The 21,396-nt window shown below is 36.0% G+C and overlaps 1 protein-coding gene across 5 annotated transcripts in view; it reads right to left on the reverse strand.

The window, feature by feature from the left end:
* The window catches only part of PRR16 (proline rich 16), a 278,334-nt gene that overhangs the window by 202,078 nt on the left and 54,860 nt on the right, over positions 1 to 21,396 (reverse strand). The window lies entirely within an intron of this gene.

The following is a 21,396-nucleotide window of genomic DNA, read 5'->3' on the forward strand; positions in this document are numbered from 1 at the left end:
ACTGTGATTTGGAAATGATAAATCTTTATAAAATGAGACCCTTTTTTGGACTCACTTTTTTATTGAAAAAGAAAAGGTTCAATTTCTGTTGGTAGGGATTGCATTCATATTTAATAATGCTTGCTTTTCCTCTGGCCACAGCATTCTGAGCATTAACCAGAGTACCTCTACTCTTAGCAAACTGTAGTTTATTACAGGTGTTTAAACTATTTAAAACAAGCCTATTCAGTTCTTAAGGAAGAAGATAAATGAGATGTGACTTGAGTAGTACTGAGAAAATGTTTCTATTTAAAAGAATTCAGAATACTGACTAGTGTTATCGTCTCTGAAACCTCTGGTTTAGTATGGATAAATGTCTTAAGCATAAATTTGATCAGCTAGCTGTCGTTCTCTGAATGACTACATGCTTAGAGTAAAAAGAGCTAAACAGAACAATTACAGAATGATAATCAATTATATGTGTTTTTCATTCTTTTTAGTGTTAGGTCTCTACATTTCAATTACCCCAAAATGCAAACTGTGTGGTTTTTTTTAACACAGCACTTTAAATCTAGTTTATGTTTTGTCTATCAACTTGAACTGGAATCTTGTATAACTTACTACCTGATGATAAACAGTTTTCAAATCTACTTACCATATGCCATGGCATAAATGTCTTTGAGCTTTGATGATAAAGGAGGACCTTCAGTAATTTCCGTCAAGGCAAGAGTAACATTGGAAACGTGACATAAATTTTGTAGTAAAGCAGTTATTACACATTCATGGTTAACATTTCAAAATTCAGTTAAAGTTTCAAAGCTAAGGAGAACTTCTTAGCTTAAAATTGCCTGTTATGGGTAGTATTAATTAGATATTGTTGTCAGCTATTAATTCTCCATAAAGATAAAAAGAATAAACTTTTTTTTAAGAAAAAAAAAATTAGTTTCTGAATGACAAGAATTTCCTAAAACTATTTCTAACTTAAAAAAGAAACTCCATCAATTCTGAAGGACAAGATAGGAATATTTCACATGCAATCAGAAAATACATTTCTCACTTTCAAGTTTATTTTAAGTGATATAAATGACATGGATTCTGAATGGTAAAATGATAAATATTGTGTTTCACTATATGCCTTACAATTTCCATTTGACTTCAGCCATATTACAAATGTCAACATGATTGCCCAAAAGAATATATACACCTATTGTTTTGGTTATAATTCTTCTGTATTTTGTAGGCCATATTAATGTCATATCCAGTGACTATCCATATGAAAGGACAAAGCATCTAGTTCCCAGTGCAGTCACCTGAAGCAATATAATGAGACTGAGGAAAAAAGTGTTTACCATTAGTTCCCACTGACAACTTCTGCAGCCACAGCAACGAAAGGAGCCATCGGAGGTTTTTGGAAGACACAAATTGAACTTCAAATCAGTATAATTCACGTGCTCTTATCAAAACAGTATACCTATTGTATAGCCTGCTGCTATTGTGAAGGTCACATGTCACTTTTAGTCTACAAATGCCACAGGGGATTGTGAATTGGGATCTGAAAGGATGTCTGAGACTTTTTTTTTTTTTTTTTTTGGTGGCTCCATCGGTAGAAAAGTTCTCCTCTGGTCCAACATGAGGGGGTAAATCTATGAGATGCTCTGGACATATTCATTCATCCAGCCAGCCAGATAGTGAGTTACTTGCTAAATAAGGCATGATGCTAGCGTATGAGAACAAGTCAGAGAATTCACTAGTATCTTCCCTCTGGTGAGTCAAGCAATGTTTCCAGTGTGGCTAAGGTCTCTCTCCATACTCCTGCACCAAGACTAGCTCCACATCCATGGCAATTTCTGTTACATATTTATCATATCCTACCCTCACATGAATGCACAGGTCTTAAGTCTGACTAAAGTAGAAGATTCTTGGATTTATCACACAGTAACATTTGATGTAGCTTAACTTTCAGTTCAACAGAGGAAGCTCACATGCCCTGTCATGCACCGATGATATGGCAGGTTAGGCTAAGAGAACAACCTGATGAGGGAGTGCTTATTATCCACATTTAACAGATGATGAATCTGAATCAAAAGTGAAATTAAATAACTGGGCGTCAGTCACACAGGTGATTAGCCTAAGAGCCAGCATTTTAACCCAAGTTCATCTAATTCTAAAAGTCAAATCTTAATTCATCTTCCCTGAATGAACACAGTATTGAGGGCTCATGAAGAGCAAGGAAGATTTGAGATAATCAGGGCATCTGCCAAGTTCTGTCCTTCCCTCCTTTAGGCTGTATCACGTTTTAAGAATATATTAACAATGAAGAAAAAAAAGGAACGAGGATACAAACAGAAAGCGGGATAATAATGCAGGAAACATCTATGTTCTTCTATCATGCTAGGCACTGACACAAATATTAACCTAGCTAATGCTCTTAATATTGTTTCTGTTTTCACTGATGGAGAAATTACCCTCTGAATAGCAGCACCAGGATTTAAATCCAGGCCTGTTTGATTCAGAGATGATACATTTGCAAACACCTTTGTTTGCTACATATATTGAGGTCCACTCACTCCTATCCACCCTCATCAACACAAAGGGCACTGGAATAGTTCTTCCTCTCACCAGAATGGAAGGGGAGCATAGTTTCTTTCTAAAATCTCTTTATTTCATCTGTAGTCACTCACCACCAAACCCAGAAACTTCCTATATCTTGTGCCTGTAAAATAAATCCACAATTTATCACTTACTTCTCTGTTCCTTTTCATTTTCAATGCAGTCAAATAACTTCTGTTACACTGAACTTCTTGGAAAAACTAAGATACAAAAAATTCAAACCTAATTATTACATCTATAATTTGTCAACAAATTTTATGTCTTGAACTTCATATTTAGAGTTGTTAGTAAACAGTGATAGAGGACTGAATGTTTGAAGATGCTTTTCCAGTGATGAGGACAAATAGATACCACGGAACATGCCATGTAATACCTCATGTTACCAAGAACGTTTTTATGAAGGGCATTCCCTCTGCCCAGCACAGGCACATCTCCTCTCATCACTTAGTTAATGTGCATTCATTCTTCACTTTCTTCTCTTAGGAAAGCTTGCTCTGATTGTTGCCATATCCTCTTACGTATCCTTTCCAGGGCTGAACAGTGTTGCAACTGTCCATTTCTGTGAGAAACTATATAATTCTAGTCTCTTAGGGTAGAGAATAAACTCCAGGAGGGCGGGGACTTGTCTCTTTCTACTCAACATTGTAATCTGAAGTGCCTAGCAACATTCCTAGGCATAGTAGGTGCTCCATAAGATTTTGTTGAATTAATCTGCAAATGAACCACCTAGAGTTAGGACTAGACAAACCTGTAGCTGTAGAACACAATACAGTTTACTGGATTTGAAACAATTAATTGGGACGATGTTCCACCCTACCTACTTTAGCCATGAACTGTCTTGGTCCCTAATCCATTACCAATAAATGCCATTTACAAATATACAAAGATATATTCTGAAGAATCACCAAGTATGTATTCAGAATCTTCATACACATGGGATGTTGCAGAAGTACAAAGACATGTAGATTGTGGTTACTCCTCTCAAAAAGCTCACCATCTAGCTGATTGACTAATAAGCTCAGAGCAATTTGAGGAAGTAAAAAGTGGCAGCACTAACACAAGGGTAACAAGAAGAGAGCTCATTGAAGGCAGTGAGACAAGGTCTCAGGGTGGACTAGGGTGTATAGGACCCAGTGCTCAGCAAGAAATGCAATGGTTGTAGATTAAAACAGAAAAGGAGGGGGTTTCAGACCACAGGCCCAGAGAAAACACTAGCTACTGTGCAGGAAGGGAACGAAGCCGTTTGACTCTTGCAGAAGATGAAGAAATGCCGGGAATGTTTCTACAAATAGGCAGATCAGAGATTAAGAAGTGTCGTAAAACTCAGAGGGAGATTTCAGAGTATGGGGTAGAACGCAGACAGCCCACTTCCAATTCTTAACACTGGAAGAACATGTTGAAATTTATGTTTTAGTAAGATTATTCTAACAAGTTTATCTTTTAAAGAATAAAAGTATAAAAACATGCAAGTTAAGGCAACGATGGAGATATGAGGAAAATAGGTCAAAACACTCTTCTAGAATGGTAACAAATGTGTATAAGTGTGTACCTGTGTGTGGAGAGAGAGAAGAGAACCTAGTTTCGGGTTGTTTGTTTTTGTTGTTGTCGTTTGTTTTTTTTAAACACCAAGTCTCAACATTTTCAGCACTCAGATATCAGTGCATTTAAACTTGGTTCAGTGCATCAAAAGTTAATTTGTGAAATTTAACGGAAAGCAAAAGGCATGGCAGTCATGCAGCTGTTTATATCACTGTCTGTTCCTTAATTCTTTAGTCACCTCTTGGCCAATGGCAAGTCAGATGCCATCACAATGTTGCAATCAATCTATGAAAAGATAACATGTGTCAAGGCCTAGCTTATTTCCAGCTCTACTGATAAAAGATAATTCCAGCACAACAACAAAAGAAAAGGCATAAAACTTGAAGGTCAATTATAACATTTGATCCTTTAAATTGAAGTAACTCTGTCAACCAGCCAGAGCACAAATAGCCTGAAATGACTGACCTGTTAGTTTTCTTCTCTTTTCTTTCTTTTTTTTTTTTTTTTGACCTGTGGTTTTTTTTTTTAACTAAACTTCCCAAAGTTTCTTTTAAAACAACTCTGATTTGACTAAAGTGAAGCATTTTCTTTTAACCAGCAATGAAAAATATATACTACTTTTAAATATTTTCTCTTTATTATTGACTACTTTAAAAAATTATTTATTTTGTTTATTAATGGTTTAAATTGCCAAGGCCACTTCATTGAGATCATTTACTTAAAAAACTGTGAGGGACAGCTGGCTGAGCTTAAATGAGAAGATTATGAAAGAATAGTAACATAATGTAAAACCAGTGGCTACATGTGGCTCAGGTAAGTTGCTGACTATTAAGAAAGTTAATATATTTACGGCTGGTTACTTCGAAGTAGGTACAGGATAGGAAGCAAAGTGAATAATAGTAACATCATTCACACATGTCTATCTACAATATTTGGAGACAGGGTCATACCATCCTGGTTTTCTTTATGAAAACAAGATTCTCAACTGGAAAAACACCCTCCACCTTCCTCAGTATTTCTTTAGACTTAGCCCGGTCATTATCAGCAGGCAGCAGGAGAGGAGACTCAACCTAAATCTACAATGTATCATATTCATTCATCAAAAACCTTGGTATTTTTACTTTCATTATTCAGGGGTTTTTTGTCGTTGTTGTTTGTTTGTTTGTTCGTTCATGTTACTGAAATGAGGCCCTATGAAAATTAAAAAAAAATAAGACTTCTAACCCAGCGCCTGCGTGGGTATCCGCATTGTAAAAACTGGTAGATTCACTTTTTGTACATTTTAATCAATTTTTGAAGAAACTGAATAAATTATTAAATCTATATAGACATTTAGATCTTTATCTTTTTTTGAGTGTTTGCAAGTCTCACAGCATGAAGGGAATTAATACTTATTGCAGAAATTTTTAATCATTTCAAATCAGTGAGTACTTTGCTCACTTCAGTGACTGACACTCTGCTCTTTAAACAGTCTGTGCCAGGAAGGAAGAACCCAATTTTGTTTTGATCAATTATGTTCTTGTAGATAATGCCAAAGGATAATTAATATTGCAAAAGATGAAAATTGCCTCATAATGAGGATGATCTGCCTTCCCAGAGAGGCAGAGGTCTAAGAATACGGGTCAAGGTTTTAAGGAGAGAGATCACAGAGAGGAGAGTCACCAGATCTCACATTTTTCCTCTCAGGACAGGTTGACAGAGCCTCTGTGTTTAGAGGGAGGCTCTGCTATCTGCCTAGGAAGGCCATGATGGATGGGATTTGGTGAGGTATCCTGTTTTCTGCCTCACTTGGCAACTAAGACTATATCCCAAGGATTTCCATATTACCTCCCTGTCCTTTTTCTTTTTCTTTTTTTGGATGCGGGGGTGGGGTGGGGGTGGGGGTGTGTGGCACATTTCCCAGGAATGAAGGATTCAGTGATCTGGGAGGTTTTCACCACCCTTGGAAAATGATATTTCTAAGGTCTCTTCATTGAGATGATTGAATTTCAATGTTCACTCCTAAGACTCTCAAGAATAGAGAAGACATCTCTGGTCAAATCCTTGGTCATCTCCTCACTATGTTCTTTTGATTCAGCAGCTCAGGCAATGATAGTTGACCAATAATAGTATCTGTTCCCACAAGTTAAACACTGATATGTAGGCATGATTACAAAATATTTAACAATTGGTAGATTAACGCAACCAATTAGAAAGAGCCTGGGCCTGTGTATTGGGACAGGCCTCTGCCTGGTTTCTGAATCATGGAGGCCCTGTTGATACAGTGGGGAAACTCTGGGTGTAGGGGAGAGGGCGAATGGAGGCTAGGTCAGATCTTTCAACCTATACTGAAACATTTCAGTATTTTCACAATCCAACAGGTACACCTTTGTCACTGTGTACTGACAATATTAGCCATGGTTATATGATTAAGCATCTTTATATTCTAGGGAGTGTGGTGACAATTATTGGCAGCCTTGCAAACAAACCTTTTTCGTGCTAAATATTAAGAAAGTGTACCAAGTGGTGAAGAACATGGGCCCTAGAACTAAATATGTAACAATGTTATTAATTCCAGGTTTCACATTCAAAAAATGGAAATGATAAAAATATTCCTTGTAGTGTTCTGAGAGTACTACATGAAAAGCACTTGCACAGTGATGCTGGTATCTGTCCACCTCAGCAGTAGAAGACCATATCTTCATTGAACTACAGTATCAAGATCAACAGAAAAAAGAACTTGCAGTGTATATTAAGTTACCTAAAAAGAAATTGGCAAGAACACATCTCACTTTTCAAACTGTTGGAAAATGATGTATTCCTTCAACTTACATGTGGAAATTGAGGAAGAAACGGACTATGTAAGATCTAAGAAAAAAAAAAAGAATCAAATCTGTAGTCCCCAATGTCTTTTTATTTTCTTTTTAATGAGGCAAATTATTCATTATGAGTAGTATAACACGGTCTTGATATTCAGTAATTCACTGACAAAATATATGCCTTTAGGATATTTCTCCACAGATATCAATAACTATAAATTATATCATGCAGCAATTTTTAAAAGAATGTAATTTGGAAGAACTATATGACATCTTATTTTTATACATAAGTTTAATGATTTTTTGGGGGGGAGGGGCAATATTTTCTCCTAAAAATAAGCCTCATTGACTTGAAGGATAAAAAGTGTAAGGTAAGATTTTTCACCCTGCTTTATGATATTATGAAAGCCATGCCATATATGAGTTGTCAACTATAAAATTATAAGATGGGGCTTCCCGGGTGGCGCAGTGGTTAAGGATCCAATGCCAATGCAGGGTACACGAGTTCGATCCCTGGTCCGGGAAGATCCCACATGCTGCAGAGCAACTAAGCCCGTGCGCCACAATTACTGAGCCTGCGTTCTAGAGTCTGTGAGCCACAACTACTGAGCCCACATGCTGCAGCTACTGAAGCCTTTGAGTCTAAAGCCCGTGCTCTGCAACAAGAGAAGCCACTGCAATGAGAAGCCCGTGCAAAACAATGAAGAGTAGCCCCTGGTTGCCTCAAGAGAAAGAGAAAGCCCACATGAAGCAACAAAGACCCAACACAGCCAAAAATAAGTAAATTAAAAAAAAATTTTAGAAAAAATAAAATTATAAGATGTTAGCATTGGAAGAAACCCTACCAATGAGTTTCACATTAGGTGTAGAATACTGATTCATTCCAAATAAAGTGTATAATCAAAATATGAACCTCATGGACAGAATCCAATATATAATGCCACATATACTGATTATCTAATGAAATTAATTTTTATTTGCCTGAAAATAACTAAAACATTTGGAAGAGACAAAGATTCTTACAGACACATCTATGTGCATATGAACAAGCACGAGGACATGACGCCTGTAGGCAATTAAAAGGAAGAAAATTATCTCTTCTACCAAAAAGAGATGTAATGTTCAGTTTAAGGTTTCTAAATAAACCTACCTCTGTCCCTTCTCTCCTATTCTCTCTGCTCAACATTGCCTTCTTCTTGGGGACACTATTATTTCCCAGTGGACTACTTGGTACGTAGGGAAACATCAAATCCCCAGCAAGTAATACATTCATATTGGTTATGGAATGGTCCTTAAGACATCAAGCTGAGGAAACACCTCTGAGATATTTCAGATCTCAGATCTCTCGGTGGGAAAATCACATATAGGCATCAAGAGCACTGCCTTCTAGATTTCTGAAAGGAGCAATAACTAGGAAATAAATCAATTGGTGGGTCAAGAAGTGACTTAATGAGTGTGAGTGTGACTACTTTTTTCAAGAAATGAAATATAAAACTATAGAGTAGAAAACATGCTATATAGAATAAAATAGAAAATATAATTGTATTACAATTATTATTCTATCTTTTATTTTAGTTTCACATATACACACACACATACAGATAATACATACATGCACAGAGGTGTATACTAGGTTGTGAGGAGACAGGCATTTATTATATTGAAATGGGCAAAAATGTTGGAAAGCCACAGAAATAAGAACAGAAATCACAAATGGGCATCCAACAGATAAGTTCCAGACTGCTAAATATTTAATTTAGGAGCTGGTTTCTTTAAATTGAATTAGTTCCTAATAGAGACTGTGAGAGTTCACATGAAAAGCTGTTTAGGTGGCTTCCTTTGAAAGGTCAGAATATCTGACATTCTTTGGAAGCGGAGTAGGAACTGCACCATTAGGAAGGGTGTGGGCTCTCCAAGTCATCAGGGTCCCTACCTCCCCCCTTTTCATTCAGTTCTGTATCTGCTAGATAATGTCAGCCATTTGAATTTGTTACCTTTGGTCTAGACTTTTGCTCTCACGATGATTACAGAGGTCCAAGGATTGTTAAGGAAACTCATGATTTGACCTGGAGTAATCCATAGCCTGACAGACACCGAATAGTGACTGTACATGATCATGAAAGAAATGATTACCAAATCATGTGTGTAAAGCTAACACATGCCTTAGAGGTCCCCAGTTTAAACTTTTCATTTCACAGATGAGGAGACTGAGATACAAAGACAGCAAGTAAAATGTCAAAGGTCAAAGAGCTCATAATTCCATAATTAGAAAGAAGTACTCACTCCTATCCTGATGCTCTTTTAACTACACATGGTTGCCTTTAGTTACATAATTTTCAGAAATGAAAGGCAGTACAAATGAAAGGCAGTACAAACTGAAGCCAATGTGACGTGTTATGTGTAAATGATCTATGAGTAATATGCATATTGATGACAGAAATAAAGTATTAGCAATAACTACTCTCACCAACCTCATCTTCTGTTCACATTAGTTTCCTTCCTTATCTCTATTATCCAAGTATATATAAGTTGAAGCAGTATAGACTGGTGTAAATCAATTACTGTGTAAATTCTAAAATATGAAGAACCCACGTTAATTTCCTAATTTTGACAAATACACTTTGGGAATGAAAGATGTTAACATTAGGGGAAACTAGGTGAAAGGTATATAGGAACTCTCTGTACTATCTTTGTAACTGTTCTGAAAAAAACTAAAATTAAAAACTTTATTACAAATCATAAGAAACCATTAATAAAGATGTTATGAAAATGCCATATTAGTTTAGCAGTAAAAACAGAAAAGGATAAATGTATCTTCAGGAAAATATTCCTTTATCAAAAAGCTACACCAGCATAAGTATCACCACATTCAAAACCTTGCAACAAGATGGCTCAAGGCTTACACAAAGGTCATGTCTAAAACAAAGCCCAAAGAGTACTCCAGCATCGAACCCCAGTGCCCATCCCCTGCCTCAAAGACGTATTACACGAAAAATAGCTCTAGCCTTTTCAGAGGTTCTTTTTAACATCCTAGATGGAAGAAATGCCAATGACTTGGTTTTAGTCCCAAGAAGACATATTACTTATTTTTAATCTGTAGTTTCAATAAATATTTGAGTATAATAATAATTTAAAAAAAAAGAACAAAGGGTGGCAGGGGTGGGGAGTGGGGGGCCTACATATTGATTCAGAAAAAGATCAGGAAAATATGAAGAGGCCGGGACATCCTGGCAGAAATGCCTTTTCAGTTGATGAACATGTCTATTTCCAAAATAGCCCATCTGGGCCCTGAAAGTTGTGCAACGCTGATTATCCCAGCATGAACACTCCCATGTCTAGATCCACAATTATTACCAAAGACTAATGTTTGTTACAAAAAATGATTTTATATATATATATCTCAGCACCTGAATCCTAGGAGACAGGCACTTCTTCAAAAAGTCCTTAAGTAGTTAAAGTCCCATATCTGCTGTGGCAAAAGACACTATTTAATAGATCCTCAGCAGTTTTAAGGAGCATAATGCACAGTCTAAAGGGCACCTTGGATCTACCCTGCTCATCGAATCCTATGCTTGTGACTAGGAACGATGCAGAGCTGGGAAGTACTGGAAAACATTCAGGCTTTCAAAAGACAGTTCCTTATTGCTATATGTCTAGGCTGTGCTACTTCTGCCCTGCATCAAAATCTAAAGCAATCATGTATAAGACCTCAAAAGAATCATTTTATAAATTATATATATATAATGGTATGTTATATATATTATCTACATTGATGGATCTGAATACATTTGTTTGAATAATATTTACTGCATATCCTCTATGTTCATGGCACTGTTCCACGTGCCTACACAGAACACACATTCGATCGGGGCTGGCAGGTACTGAAGCACCAATAACAAAATTAATACCTTAATTACAGTTGTAATATGATACATGCTACAGAGGAGTACAGTACAAGGTATTGGAGGATAGCAAAAAGAGGGTATTAATCTGTTCCGGGGTCTGTAGAAGGCTAAGCTCTTTAGTCTGAGTTCTGAAGGATGGAAAAGAATTGGTTAGGGAAGACCAAGGCGGTGGCGGGGAGGTGCAGGACGTCTGTCTAAGATCCGAGGCAGGAAGGAGTAGGACGTTTTCAAGGGGCAGAAAACAGGCCCAAGTGGCCAGAATTCTGGCTGCCCAGGGACGTACCGTGCACAGGGCACCTGGGGAGAGAACGGGTCTTAAAAGAATCTCATCCTTATCCTAAGAGCCCTGACTTTTCTGGTAAAAATAAGCCCAAGACTGTAAAGCAGGTTAAAAGGGGAAGAGGCATTTTCACATTTGTATTCAAGAAAGGTCAATCTGCTACTGTGCACAAGCCGGTAAGAGAGGCTCCAGAGGGGCCTCCACAGTGGCCCTGCCGAGAAGCCTGGCCCGCCTGAGGAGAGGTCCTCCAACAACAAAAATACACTGTGCAAATATGCTTGACTCATTCAAGAAAACACTTCCATTACCGTCTTCTCTAATGATCCATCACAATATGAAACATTGTTAGGTTCACCAAAATGAAAATTGGTTTCAAAGTAAACTAAGAACAAGGGCAGCTCTGCACAGACAGGGGTCTCTGCAGAAGCTGCTGTATTCTAAGTTTTAGGACTGAGGTGCCTGAATTTCAACCAAACATTTTGAAACAACAAAGATTCCAAAGTGTAAAAGACAAAAAACTCTAGAAATGACTCAGTCATCTTTCCCACTGTGCATAAACCACTTATCAAAAAATCCAAAAAAATAAGGAAAGCTTAATACTCTTACAATTTTTTCACAATCACCCCTGCAAGAAATTGCAAAGGCAGAACACTCTAGACACTTTATCTGCATCAGGCTGATATAATATTTATTGTTAAAAAAGATAAGCATTCAATTATACTACACAGAACTGATAATTCAAAGACTAATCAATGAATAATACCAGAACCTCAGGCCTCATAATGCTCTTCTACACACTTTCTGCCAACAAATATAGTTAAATTTTTTCTGGATAAAAAGACTGAAGTCAATAGGAGACTAAGATGTTTATTCACAAAATTAATGAATATCAATCTTTTAAATTTTGGAATAAAGTCTATTTTAAAATCATTTTTAATAATGTAGGGTCATTGTTTCTTATTCCTTGGTTTCTTTGTTACTGTAATTTTAAATACCTGGTCCTGATTTAAAATAGTTTGAAACTTCAAGGAAAAAAAATACCATGTTAAAACAAATATAGCTGCTGTGTGTTATCAATATCATGATTTTTTAAAATCTTGTTTACTTCAATAGGAAACATGCATGAGAGCCTGCATCTGTTCTCTTTATGTTGTAGAAATAGCCTCAAACCTGCCTGTCAGAAATTTCATAAAATGCTAAAAACCATGCTGAGCTGCTCTTTCCTGTTTTCTCAGGAGTCCAGGTTAAAAAAAAAAAAAAAAGAAAAAAAAAAAGCCTTTCCTGCCCTTGGGGTCATCTGCTCCTGATTTAGCCATTTTCCTTCATACCAATTTTCTTTCTCTCTATTTCACTTCTCCCACTTTTTCACAATCTTTCTCCAGGGAACAAATTCACAATACAATTGCTAGTCAGCAGCCAACACTTTCTCCCAGCAGTGGCCCTAAACTCTACCAGCTCCAAACCTGGCTGGAACCACTGGAAAAAAAGGGAGCAGTGAGATATTTCAGAAGATTGATATCTTCAAGGAACCAGATTATTTGGGAGCATTTAGAAAAGTCTGGGAAGCAGGGAAACTTTTAAATAAAACTGCAACACATTAGTATAAATGCTGAAGATCCTTTTGGTTTGCAAAAGCACCCCATGGATCTGTACCTTTTTTTTTCCTGAAGGAATTCAAACCACCAAGCAGTGGCCAAACTGTTAGCAGTGGAAGCCTTTAATCAATCTACTAAATCCCCACTCAAAGTGGCATTTTAATAGTACATATTAATGTTTATAAATTCAAAATTGTAACGTCTATACTCAGTAAACTGAATTGATGTATATTTTAACAACATAAAATTTTGCAGTTAAGGTTGACAGATGACTGCTGCTTTCATAGATGAATTACTCATGGATTTCATTTTGGTTACAGAAAAGTGACAAAATCCTAAATCACAGAGAAATACAGCTGAAATTTGCCCTGTTTTCTCGAGTGCCTTCCAAAATCACAGCATATTCGTCAATTAAACTAATTCAGTAACTTGAAAGAGGGGTGCTAGAAATCTTCTTGTTCAAATTAGAAACGGAAACATTAATAATAGCTTACTTATATTTTCTAAATAGTAAATATTTAAAATGGATGAAATCAATGAATAGACAACTCAGTTAACCTCCCTTGTTTAGCAGAAAGTATGCTTCAAAGTATCTTTTTTAACATCATATGTGCTAAAAAAAATCATTTAAAAAAGCCAAGATATATGGGTAACTATTTACAGTTAAGAAATCATTCAAAAGTTCAAAAACAACTTATTTTAGGCTGACTCCACATATTATTTCAGTTCTATTACTGGCTCTTTAACCGCAGTTCCTTGCAGGTAACTGTGGTTAAAGAACATAGGGAGATAAACTCGATGATAGGTGATGACTTAGAGGGCCAGGACAGGGAGGGTGGGAGGGAGTCGCGGAGGGAGGGGATAAGGGGATATATGTATAAATACAGATGATTCACTTTGTTGTACAGCAAAAACTGGCACAACAGTGTAAAGCAATTATATTCCAATAAAGAGCTTAAAAAAAAAAGAAGAACCAGTAATGAAACTGAAATGTTACCTTGCTTGCCCAAATTCAGCTCATTCTGACTAATAATAGTGGTGGGTGGGAGGACCTTCCAATTTGACAATAACCACTAGTACCATGGATAAAATGATACATTTATGATGGGATGGGTAATATGTGTATAATACTTGCAAGAGCATCCACTGAGCTTTACCTTGTATGCAACAAGAATCCTTTAGGAATTGCGAAATTGTATATGATTACAAATGAAGCAAATACAACACTGTACTCTGTTTAGATAATAACATACTTTCCAGAAGTGCCAAATATATGCCCAGAGATTGTAGGAAAAATTATTATTTCAAGAATCAATTTGGGGGACTTCCTTGGTGGCACAGTGGTTAAGAATCCACCTGCCCATGCAGGGGACACAGGTTTGATCCCTGGACTGGGAAGATCCTACATGCCATGGAGCAACTAAGCCTGCATGCCACAACTACTGAAGCCCACACACCTAGAGCCCACGCTCCGCAACAAGAGAAGCCACCACAATGAGAAATCCACGCACCACAAAGAAGAGTAACCCCCACTTGTTCCAACTAGAGAAAAGCCCATGCACAGCAACGAAGACCAAACACAGCCAATAAATGAATAAATAAATAGATAGCTAGATACATTTATACAAAAAAAAGAATCAATTTGGTAAAACAAATTAAAAACATCAATGATCTTCAATGTATTCAAATTCATCAATTAGTAAATGTGTGCTCTTTCATGGCTTTTAAATGATGACTTTCTTAAAATTAAACTTGAATCAAATAATGATTGCCCCCTGAAGCACACTATGATGCTAAGAAACACAGTTTGAAAACCAATAATCTAAAACTTTAAAAGATAAGGAAAATACCTTGGTTAATAGGAGGCAGACAACAGATAATTCTAGTATTGTGACAATTCATCAGTGACCAATAAAGTAGAGGTAGAGCCACTAAAATGTAAACATTGCAGTGCCTCTTACCATACATAGAAATTGCCATTTTTTCACACGAATGCATTTCTTTCCATTCATTCATGTCTGTTTTGTTTAATCTAAAGAATGTATATGCATACTTATTTCCATGCATTTTTTTAAATAGACAGAACATTTTATTTGTAGAACCCTTTGAATGGGATAATGTTAGCTATCTAACTAGAAAAAAGTAACTTTGTAAAGTATATTGTATAATATAAAATATGTGCAGTTTTATAGCACTGGACAAGGGGTGAGAATAACCAGTGTTGTGGGAATCAGTAAACACTGATATTTAAACCAACAGACTCCTAAGGAATTCAAGCAGTTAGAACTCTCTTCTGATCACAGGAAGGTCACAGACACAAAGTCATTTGCCTACTTCGACTATCACAGTTGTATAACTAAACACCAGCAGTGACTGATGTCATATTTTTCAACAAAGTATACTACTTAATAAAAGTGAATGACCTATGGAGTCCCTCCCATCAGGAAGCACGCACAAACCTCCTAGATAGCTTCCTCCACAAGAGGGCAGACAGCAGGATCAAGCAGTATCAGCAGTATTTCGTCTTGTGGAACTGAAAACCACAGCCACAGAAAGATAGAGAAAATGAAAAACCAGAGGACTTTGTACCAGATGAAGGGACAGGATAAAACCCCAGAAAAACAACTGAATGAAGAGGAGATAGGCACCCTCACAGAAAAAGAATTCAGAATAATGATGGTGAAGATGATCCAGGACTTTGAAAAAAGACTGGATGCAAAGATCGAAAAGTTTACCAAAGACATAGAAGAATTCAAGAGCAAATAAACAGAGATAAGCAACACAATAACTGAAATGAAAAATACACTAGAAGGAACCAATAGCCGATTAACTGAGGCAGAAGGGCGAATAAGGGACCTGGAAGACAGAATGGTGATAATCACTGATGCGGAAAAGAATAAAGAAAAAAGAATGAAAGAATTGAAGACAGCCTAAGAGACCTCTGGGACAATGTTAAACGCACCAACATTCGCATTACGGGGGTCCCAGAAGGAGAAGAGAGAGAGAGAAAGGACCTGAGAAAATACTGGAAGAGATTATTGTTGAAAACTTCCCTAACATGGGAAAGGAAATAGCTACCCAAGTGCAGGAAGCAGAGAGGCAGGATTAACCCAAGGAGAAACATGCCAAGACATATAGTAGTCAAGTTGACAAAAATGAAAGACAGAGAAATGTTAGCAAAAGCAACAAGGGAAAAATGACAAATAACATACAAGGGAACTCCCATAAGGTTAACAGCTGATTTCTCAGCAGAAACTCTGCAAGCCAGAAGGGAGTGGCATGATATATTTAAAGTGATAAAAGGGAAGAACCTACAACCAAGAATACTCTACCCAGCAAGGATCTCATTCAGATTCAATGGAGAAATCGAAAGCTTTACAGACAAGCAACAGCTAAGAGAATTCAGCACCACCAAACCAGCCCTACAACAAATGCTAAAGGAACTTCTCTAAGCGGGAAACATAAGAGAAGAAAAGGACCTACAAAAACAAAATAATTAAGAAAATGGTAATCGGAACATACATATTGATAATTGCCTTGAATGTAAATGGACTAAATGGCCCAACCAAAAGACACAAACTGGCTGAATGGATACAAAAACAAGACCCATATATATGCTGTCTACAAGAGACCCACTTCAGACCTAGGGACACATACAGACGGAAAGTGAGGGGATGGAAAAAGATATTCCATGCAAATGGAAATCAAAAGAAAGCTGGAGTAGCAATAGTCATATCAGATAAAATAGACTTTAAAATAAAAAATGTGGGGGATTCGAGGGAGGGTAGGGGGGAGTCAATTGAGGGAGGGAATATGGAGATATGTGTATAAAAACAGATGATTGAACTTGGTGTACCCTCCCAAAAATAATAAATAAATAAATAAATAAAATTTTAAATAAATAAATAAATAAATAAAACTAATACTTACCTATCTTAAAAAAAATAAAACAAAATAAAAAATGTTACAAGAGACAAGAAAGGACATTATATAAAGATCAAGGGATCCATCCAAGAAGAGGAGATAACAATTATAAATATATATGCACCCAATATAGGAGCACCTCAATACATAAGGCAAATGCTAACAACTATGAAAGAGGAAAGGCAAGGCAGAAATAGAGACACTGATGTAGAGAACAAACATATGGACACCAAGTGGGGAAAGCGGGGAGGGTTGGGGGGGGGATGGATTGGGAGATTGGGATACCAAATTGTACACTCTAAATATATGCTGTTTTTTGTCTGTTAACTGTATCTCAATAAAAGTTCTTAAAAAAAAAAGTGAATAGAAAGAAAAAAAAAAGTGAATGACCTATGGTTAGTAACTAAACATGGAAAACTAATAAAATTTGAAAAAGGCCTATAAACAACAGCACTGTCTAAGTATTAATTTCTTGATCTTGATAACTGTATTAAGGTTATGTATGTCAATGTCCTTGTTTTATAGGAAATACAAAATATTTAGAAATAAAGGGGCACTATATATATAAATTACTCTCAATCATTTCAGACATACAATTAGAGAGTAAGAGAAGGAATAATAAAGTAAGTATCATAAAATACTGATAGCTATGTAATCTGGGTACACAAGAATTCTGAGTACTAGTTGTACAAATCCTGTGTGACTGAAACTCTTTCAAAACAAAAAGTTTTAGAAATTATCTTACAAAGCATGTTTTTTTCTTCATGATGATACTCAATAAACAGTAACTTATTGCAGAGATCTGCAACAGTATTTTTAATTTTGAGGAGAGGAACAAAAGCAAGAGACAGGGTACCCTAATGTAGCCTTTATATACGTACATTATACATGTATGTATATATACACATGCTCAAGTAAAACAAAGAAAATCACTTTGAATTCAAAATTCATTACAATCTGATTCATTACATTATTTAGATCCACATCTGTTACTCATCACCATATATAAATTTATCTTTAAAAATAATTATGCTCTACCCTACAAAGTTCTGATAAAATTTTTGGTTCATTACAAAATTATTTCTAAAACTACACAAAAGTTCAACTACCAATAAAATCACAATTTTTCATGCAAGAAATTCTCATACTATATATACTGATGTGACATGTGTAAGAAACTGCATTTGTCTACTTTTTAATTTGACCAGTTCGGGCTCATACCTAAATACATAAAGACAACAAACATGCAAGGCTATCACTTTAAAAATATCTGTTTTTAGATAATCTTTGGAAACACACAGAAAACTGAATGATAGACCCACCTGTGTTAAGCGTGTAGGGAGAGGAGAAAAAGTGAAAAATAGGAAAAGGTGAAAAACAATATATTTTTAAGTACAGAGAGTCAGATACATAACTCCATCTATAAAATGATACATACAAAAAAGATAGAATAGAATATTTAAGTGCAGTACAGACAAGGGGAGTTAGACTTGAGTTTACCTTAACTATCTCTACTAGATGCTGTGAAGAGCACATTTATATATCTTATATGTATATATGTATATACTCTCAAAGAAGGAATATCTGAGTTTAATGGATAAGAGTAAAAATACAATATTTTTAAAAAGATATTCAAAAACACAAGACCAACAGACCTCAGGAGAATGGGGCAGGTACTCATTCTCTTGATGCTGAATGCCTCCAAACTCAGTCTTTGGCCCTCTCCTCTCTCTTTCGCTTACTTAGTGATTTCAGCAGTTTCATGGCTTTAAATACTACCTGTTTGCCAAGAGCAACCAAATTAAAATCTCCAGTTCAGACCTCTCGCACAAAGTGATTTATACAACTGCTTATTAAACATCTCTGTCTGTATTTCTAATAAGCACCCTGAGCTCCATCTGTCGAAAATGGAGCTCCTGATATCTCCCCACCTGTCCCATCTCCCCCTTAAAAATTAAGCTCCAACAGAGCAAGAATCTTTGTTGGCTTCATTTACTGATATATACCTAAATTTCAAAAACAATGCTTAGAACATAACAACATAACAGGCACTCAATAAATATCCTGAATTAAATCCAAAATTAAAAAAAAAAAAACCTTAGAGGTATGGATGATTAGGTAAGTTTTGTAACTACTAAATTTGATGCCTTGGAGTTGTATTCAGGTGGATGAGGTGAATATATATAAAGATTTCTGCACAAAAATCCAGAAGATTACTCCAAAAAGGCAAGAAGAGACTGCTTTCTATCTAAGCCTCTAAGTTCCAGCTGCAGCAGACCCCTGAGGTGGGCAGCCAGAGATGAAAGGAAAGAGAAAGAGCAGGGAAAACAACAATCTACCTGTGACTTAAGGGACCCCGCTCTAAGTCAAAATGACCTGGGAGCACTGAAAACATAAGGTAGACACTACCCTAGCCCACTCATTCTATTTTTATACCGAAAAGTTTCTGGAATGACATTCACCAAATGTTAATAGTGACTTTTTCCCTGGAGAATGTGATTTGGTGTGGGTTTTGCTTTTTTTGTCATTTCTCTATCTAGTACGTGGATTTTTTTTTTCCAAATAATTCTATAAAATTGAAAGTGAATTCTTATAAAAAATAAAAATTCTTCTAAAAGCCTATATACATTTCCTTATAAAAAATAAAAGTTAATACTCTTAAAAGAGAAAATTGAATATTTAAAATTTCTTCTAGGTTTCTTGAATGTAATATTGTACATTGTAAGGTTTCAAGCACTCTGGCCTGAGGCATGACTTGGACAACGAAGGCATAAAACCACCAAAACAAGAAAAAAAAAATGGAACTATCAACCATTCCTGTAAAGTCTGATGTCATATGAAATTTAACAAATAATTTTCTAATTGATTGTTTATATCTATAAAGAAGCCAGAAAAGTGCTCCAAAGAAACTTTAAATAGATTTTCTGAAGAACTTATGTATAAGAAAGAAAAATAGAAAATATTTCCAAACAGTTATTCTCACCAATAACGGCATATCTGGATGAGATTGATGTGTAGGTTTGTCCAGGGTGAGGGTATTTGGTTAGATGGTGTCTCTGGATCCCAACCAACAGGATCTTATGATTTTGAGACCATATTATATAATCATCATATAAATATCATTCGCAGCTTCTCTGTTAATATAAAACTCAATATATGCTTATATTTTCAAAATACGAGAAAGGAAAACTAAGCATATTCAAAAAGGAAATTTCTAATGGAGTTTTTTTTATAATTATCTTTCCAATTAACTCACTGTAACAAGTTGACCGTGGATGTATTCAACTCATTAGATGCCAGTTAATAACTCTTTTATCACTGTCTTGTCAACTTACTGTATAATGGCTCAGCAGAGTCACATGATTAATTCATTATGCTTTGAAGCATATTTACATATTTAAAGATGTATGAATAAATTAAATATCTATAATTTAGCATTATGCGTAGCAGATACTATTTTTTTTTTCTATTTACCCGTGGGTTCTTCTCTATGAAATGAGTGCCAATTTAGAGAGTGCTGAAGTATCATTTAGACAATGGCAGCATGTCACAAAACAAGGAAACTAAATAATTGAAAACGCAAACAAGAAAGCAGAAATCAAAAGATCCAAATTACTTCACCCAAAATGAAGATTTTATGAGAATGATCTGCTAGAGGGTGCCTATGTCCACTGATCCTTCTACCATATTTGGAAGTGACTGGTTATGGAAGGAAAGCTGGACATCAGGCATGTTCTTTTAGACCTCTACCAGCTATCTTAGACCTCTACCTCACACACCACGTTCTGGTCATAATGACCACAAGCTCACTAGGGCAACGCAGAGGGTGGAAGAAACCAAGAGGAAATATTCTCTTAAAGATCTGAACCACTTGTACCAAACAATGATTCCCATGGTAAAACTAGGATCAAATATGTCAGCCTATAGGTTGCCATCAAAATGCCATCACTAAAGATGGAAAGAAGATTCTTATACTCAACAGAGGTTCTTACTTGATAGCTTTCCTTCCTTTAAACAAGAAAAAAAAATGAACTGTGGGTTTTTAAACCTTTTACTTATTCTAGCCACTGTAATTTGAAAGTACAGAAAATGGAGCTGAGCAAAGAGAATGTTTGATCTGGCAGGAGGAGGAGGCTGTCAGAGCATTTCTTTTATATTTCAATTATTTCTCACCAAATGTATTTCTATTTCTGTTTCTATCTTCTGTTGCACTAAGCTATGCACTGCATGGAATGATGTAGGTAAAATTCTAAGATTCCAGTGTGCTCTATTAAGGCCTCCTGCAGAATGTTCACTAAAGCCTTCTACTATTTTGGTAGTGAAGATTGTATGAAGCTCCCTGGCTTAGGTGGGAAAACAGAAACTTCTATCTCAAGTGCTGCCAGGGAAACATCCTTATTATTCAAATCCCTCTTCTACTAAGGTTGTTCCTTTCTCCTTCTACCAAATTCCACCCTGCCAGCCCTTTATCACACTCACTTCCCCCAAATCCCCTGCGCCTCCCCTCATCTAAAATCAAATGTTACACAACCTTGCAATAATATGCTGTTTCACTACCCTGGGGTAGTCTTATGCTATTTTTCTCCTATTTAATCTTTTTTTAAAATTAGTTAAGAAAAATGGAAGGAAAAGGAAAATGAGAGCAAAAGAGAAAAGAATTAAGAGACAACAGAGGGAACTACAAAACAGAGAGTTCAAAGGGACACATTGAAAGAAGGACAAAAGACAGGAGAAGTCAGAAAAAGGAAAGGTGGCAAAAGAGATTT

This window comes from Hippopotamus amphibius, chromosome 1, assembly GCF_030028045.1.
Source record: "Hippopotamus amphibius kiboko isolate mHipAmp2 chromosome 1, mHipAmp2.hap2, whole genome shotgun sequence".
Classification (NCBI taxonomy): domain Eukaryota; kingdom Metazoa; phylum Chordata; class Mammalia; order Artiodactyla; family Hippopotamidae; genus Hippopotamus; species Hippopotamus amphibius.